A 6,409-nucleotide genomic window follows, 5' to 3' on the forward strand; every position below is an offset into this window, starting at 1 on the left:
CGGCATGTAACAACAACAACAACAACAACCTCACACCATGTATAAAAATTAACTCAAAATGGATCAATGACCTAAATACAAGAATTAAAACATAGAATTCTTAGAATAAAGCATAGGGATAAGGTCCAATATTTTGTTTTAAACAATGGATTCTTAGATAAGACACCAAAAGCATGAGCAACAAAGAATAAAAAGAATTGTATTCCACCATAATTTAGAACTTTTGTGTATTTAAAGATTTTATTAAGAAAATGAAGAAACAACCGATAGAATGGGAGAAAATATTTGGGAATCATATATCAGATAAGGCTTTGATATCAAGAATATATAACAATGCCTATAATTCAACAATAAAAGTCAAACAAACTAATTTTTAAAATAGGCAAATAACCTTAATAGATATTTCTCCAAAGACGATATGGCCAATAAACACATGAAAACATGCTTAACTTCACTAGTTATTAGGGAAATAGAAATAAAAAACACAAAAGAGCACCATTGCACACCCACCAGGATGGCTAATGCCAGAAAAACAGAAAATAGTAAGTGTTTAGGAGACTCTGGAAAAATAGAAACACTTGTGTACTGGTGTTATAAAAAAAGTTGGTACTCAAAAAGTTAAACATAGAATTAGAATATGACCCAGCAATTCTACTTCTAGACATAAACTTAAAGGAATTGAAAGCAGGAATTCAAACATATACTTACAAACAGATATTAACTGCACGATTATTCACGATAGCCAAAAGGTGGGACCAACCCAAGTATCTATCAACAGATGGATAGATAAACAAAATGTAGTATAAACATGCAATGGAAAATTATTCAGCCATAAAAAGAAATGAAGTTTTGATACAAAATATGACAAGAATGAACTCTGAAAATATTATGCTTGAGCAAAATAAATCAGGCATAAACAGACAAATATTGTACAATCCCACTTATATGAAATCTGGAATAAGCAAATGCATAGAGAAGAGAGTTTGTTGGTCATTAATTAGGAATGAAGGAACTGGGAAATGAAGTTTTCCTTTTTTGCTAGGGGGTTGCCAGATTTCCGTTTGGGGTGATGAAGAACTTTTGGAGGTGGATGGTGATGGCAGTTGCACAGCATGGTCATTGTGGTTGATGTTGTTGAATTGTGCACTTGAAAGTGGTTAGAAGGTCAAACTTGTATATATTTTTACCACAATAAAATTAAAGTAAACAAACAAACCACAAAACACACCATGTGTGTTAGGGAACGGAGAAAGCTACACACATACCCAGGAAAAGACACATTCTCAGAAATTATCTGAGAAGACCATATGCTTTCATCTCAGTGCAAGTTTGTCAACGTATTGAAGGAGAGCCCCACATACAGTCAATTTGCAAAGACTGGAGAAGGTTCCCTCTCACCCCTCTGCTCAAGCAAATATCTGTAAAAACTAGTTGAATACAAGCTAAGAAACAGAGTCTTCAATATCTACACACATCCGGAAGGCAATCTTTGCTAAAAAAAAAAAAAAAAAAATAGGGTAAGTCACTAAACAAACAGATTACTACAGATTTCAACAAAGCTTTCCTTGAGAAAGGAAGAGAATATAATTTCCAGAGTCATCACATTCTAATATTCAAATATCTTATTTTCAACAACAACAACAAGTCACAGAAAAATCAAAGAAGTCTGGCCCATTCAAAAGAATAAAATAAATCAACGGAAACCGTCTTCGAGGAAGGTGAATAAGGAACTTACTAAACAAAGACTTTAATACAATAATACTAAATATGCTCAAAGATCTAAAAGTAAACACAAAGAATTTAAGTAAATCAGGACAATACATAAACAAAACAAGAATATCAATAAAGAAAAAGGAATTATAAAAAAGAACCGAACTGAAACACTGGAACTGAAAGTTCAATAACTGAAATAAAAAATTCACTGGAGGAATTCAACAGCAGATTCTAACTGGAAGAAGAAAGAATCAACAAACTTGACAATAGGACAATTGAAATTATCAGGTCTGAGAAGCAAAAAGTAAAATGAATGAAGAGAGAGTCTCTGGGTGGCACAAACAGTTTGCACTCACCTGATAACTGAAAGGTTGATTATTCTAATCCACCCAGCAACACTACAGAAGGTAAGGCCTGGCAATCTGCTTCTGTAAAGATTGTTGTCATTGTCAGATGCTCTCAAGTTGCCTCTGACTCATACTGACCCTATAAACAGCAGAACAAAACATTACCCAGTCCTGCACCAGCCCCACGACCTTTGCTATTCTTGAGCCCATTGCCACTGTCAATGTCAATCCATCTCATTGAGGGCTTTCCCCTCTTTCGTTGACCCTCCATCTTACCAAGCATGACATCCTTCTCCAGTGAATGGTCTCTTCTGACAACATGACCAAAGTATGTAAGATGAAGTCTGACCATTCTCACAGTCTATGGTACTTTCAGTATTCTTCGCCAACACAACTCAAAAGCACCAATTCTTCTTTGGTCTTCCTTGTTCATTGTCCAGCTCTCACATGCATATGAGGTGATTGAAAATACCATGGCCTGTGTCAGGTCCATCTTAGTCCTCAAGGAGACATCTTTGCCCTTCAGCACTTGAAAGAGGTCCTTTGCAACTGATTTGCCCAGCGCTATATGTCATCTCATGTCCTGACTGCTGTTTCCATTGCCGTCAATTGTAAAACCAAGCAATGTGAAGTCTTTGACAACTTCAATCTTTTCTCTATTTATTGTAACATTGTTTATTGGTCCAGTTGTGAAGATTTTTGTTTTCTTTATATTGAGATGTAATCCATACTGCAGACTATATTCTTCAATCTTCATCAGCAAGTGCTTCAAGTCATCCTCACTTTCAGCAAGCAAAATTGTGTCATCAGCGTATTGCTGGTTGTTAATGATTCTTCCTCTAATCTTGATTCCACATCCTTCTTCATATAGTCCAGCTTCTTGGATTATTTGGTCAGCATATAGATTGAATAAGTATGCTGAAAGGACACAACCCTGATGCACTCCCTTCTTGATTTTAAACCATGCAGTGTCCCCTTGTTTTGTTCAAATGACAGCCTCCTGGTCTATGCGCACGTTCCTCATGAGTACAATCAAGAGTTCTGAAATAAATAAAATAATAGAACTAGAAAAAAAGGAAAGTTGTCAAATGATATCTACAGTATGAAATCATTTATGTAAAAAATAAAGGAAGGAAGGAAGTCAATACAAGAAGAGAAAAGAAACCAGAAAAATCATCAAAAAAATTTGCTATATGTTTATGTGCTGTACTTATGCAGTTACATGAAAAAGTTAAAAAGGTCTAGAAACCTCAACCTCCAAATTCCAAAATGTCTATGGGGTGAGCGAGAGGGACTAAAATTGGGGAAGGTGGTCAAAAGGTACTTTTGAATTTGTTCACCACCCACGTCTTGGAAGGAAGATTGGGTGATCTACTTCCGTAGTGATACCACCTCGGAAACCCAAGGAGGAGTTGCTGTGAGTCGGATCCAACTTGAAGGTAGTGAGTTAAGTTTTTTGGTATCCCAGACTAGTTGAAGTAGCTCTCCTCTATTTATTTTAACTGCTTTATACATTTCTATCATGGCACTACATCACACACACACACACGCACACACACGCACACACACAAACACCTCACTGCCATCCAGTCGATTCCTATTCAGAGCTACCCCGACTAGATTTCCGAGGTGGTGAATCAAATAGTCTCTGCTTTGAGCCAAGATCCATCTGACATCAGCAATGATATTCCTTATTCCACATCCTCTTCTGAATCCAGCTTGCACTTGGAAGTTCTCTGTCAATGTATTGCTCTAACTGTGAAGATTACAGCCAAGAAAACCCTTTGGAGTAGTTCTACTCAGAATCAGCTTGATAGTTCAAGAACTACAACAACAAAGGAAGAATGTAATAAGAATATTTGTGTTTCCATCAATAATTGCAAAAAAAATGAATGAAGAAAAGTGAACAGAGCCCAAGCCTACTTGGGGTGGTGAAAAACTTTTGGAATAGATAGTGGTGGTAGTTGTACAACATGTTGAATGTAATGAATGTCACTGAATTATATACCTAGATATGGTTAAAATGGCAAATTTTTTGTTATATATATTTTATAACAATAATTTTTTAAGAATAAAAGAGAGCCACTACTTTATTTTTGCTTGCTTGTAACTTTATCATTTATACTTTGCTTTAACTGCTGAATTTTATACAATGGGAAAGTAATTAGTATAATTATGAAAAGATCGTTTCTGAAAACAATTAGCAATGTTAGTACTGACTATTAGGACTATTTCCTGATAATTTTATAATTTTTTCTAATTTTAAATCTCACATTTGCTACAGTGTTTATTATCTTTTAAAAATCTGTATTATTAATTCTACACATACACACAAATAACCTCAGTATTTGAAAATTATTATGCCTATAGAAACCATTTTGTATAGGTTTGTAAAATTCTTGGCTAAATTATTTACTTACTCTCAAAATAAAATGAATTCCTAATATGAGGTGTGCGTGGCTGACTTAAATCTACCTGAAAGATTTTTTTAAGGAAGAGGTACAAAGGGAAATGGCAGGACTGCATGCTCTATCAAGTTAGTCTGACTAACTAAGCTATCACATCTTCTAAAATGTACAATGGCCGACTCGACGGCAAACAACAACAACAACAACAACAAGAGCAATAATGGCTGCCCATCCCTGGCCTGTGTTTGGGATGATAGGGAGATGACCCTGCAATTCAGCAAGACCACAGTAGGACAGATTAACTACTTGGAAAACAACTTTCTTTAGTGTTGCGAAATGCAGTCAACTGATGAGTTTTGAACACACAAACTCACACACACTCTTTGTCTATCCCTTTTAATCAAATCAATTTGCTAATGCTCAAAGAAAGGAGAGGAAAAAAAGAACTTAAACCATTAATTATTCACAAATAGGTCAAAATGCAAAGCTCCACATCTGCTAAATCTGGATGGATTAAGTTTGTAAACCACTAACACCTCATTTTCCTCTGTTTTATAATCTCATTTTCCTCTATTTTATAATAAATTTTTAATCACATAAGAAACAAATGAACTCATTCTCCTTGAACAAGCTCAAAAGTACCTTTTGACCACCTTCCCCAATTTCAGTCCCACTCACTCACCCCATAGACAGTTTGGAATTTGGGGGTTGAGGTTTCTAGACCTTTTTAACTTTTTCATATAACTGCATAAGTACAGTACAGAAACATATAGCATTGTTTTGTGAGGATTTTTCTGTTTTGTTTTCTTTTCTCTTCTTTTATTGCCTTTCTTCCTTCCTTTCTTTTTTACATAAATGATCCCATACTGTAGATATCATTTGACAACTCTTCTTTTGTCTATTCTGGTGGCATAGTTTCTAAGGCACTTGACTGCTAACCAGAAGATTGGTGGTTCAAACCTACCAGCCACTCCTCAGAAGGAAGACTAGGCAATGTACCTTCATAGCAATACTGCCTCGGAAACCCAAAGAGGGGTCGCTGTGAGTCAGATCCAACTGGAAGGCACTGAGTTTTGTTTTTTTTTTTTTTTTTTTTTTTTAAGTAGCTCTCCTCTATTTATTTTAACTGCTTTATACAATTCCATCATGACAATACAACACCAAAAAACAAAACAAAACAAAAAAAACCCTCCCTGCCATCAAATCGATTCCGACTCATAGCAACCCCCATTGGGTTTCCAAAGTGGTAAATCTTTACAGAAGTAGATTGCCCAGCGTTCCTTCCACAGGGTGGCTGGTGGGTTTGAACGGGCAACTTTCTGGTTAGCAGTCAAATGCCTTAGGCACTATGCCACCAGAACTCCTAAAATACACCACATTACATTTATTTATCTGTTCCCCTGTTGATAGACATTTAGATTATTCCAACTTTTCAACAACGTTTCACAAACAAAACTGGAATTAATGTAATTGTAATTCTTCCTCCATGTCCACATGTTCCTCCCTTGCAGTCATGTCCTCACAATGAGATGTCCTGCAAGCTTGACAATCAAATTGCAATAGTGCCTCAGCCTCTGGTTCTCCCATTACATGTATCTGAGAGGAGCAGAGCTCTGGAAGCACTTGGGGTCACATCCTTCATCCTAACTCTGCCTCTTAGTGGGGCAGGCGATCTCATGTGGGAAGCATGACCACACTCCTTCACTATTACTCTTTTTTTTTAATTTTATTTTATTTAGATTTGGGTGAAGATTTACAGAGCAAATTCACTCTCGATACAGCAGTTCACATATACTTTGTTTCATGTCATTGACCACAGTTTACCACAATGCAACAGCTCCCCTCCAATTTCCTCCCCAAGGTACCACTTCCCAGTGTCCATCCCTCCATACTCTCCTGCCCCCTAAGCTGTCTCCCTGTGCATAAGGTGCCCTTCCTTCT

The sequence above is a fragment of the Orycteropus afer genome, unplaced genomic scaffold, assembly GCF_000298275.1.
Source record: "Orycteropus afer afer isolate SDZICR_OR568_19922 unplaced genomic scaffold, OryAfe1.0 scaffold00005, whole genome shotgun sequence".
Classification (NCBI taxonomy): Eukaryota; Metazoa; Chordata; class Mammalia; order Tubulidentata; family Orycteropodidae; genus Orycteropus; species Orycteropus afer.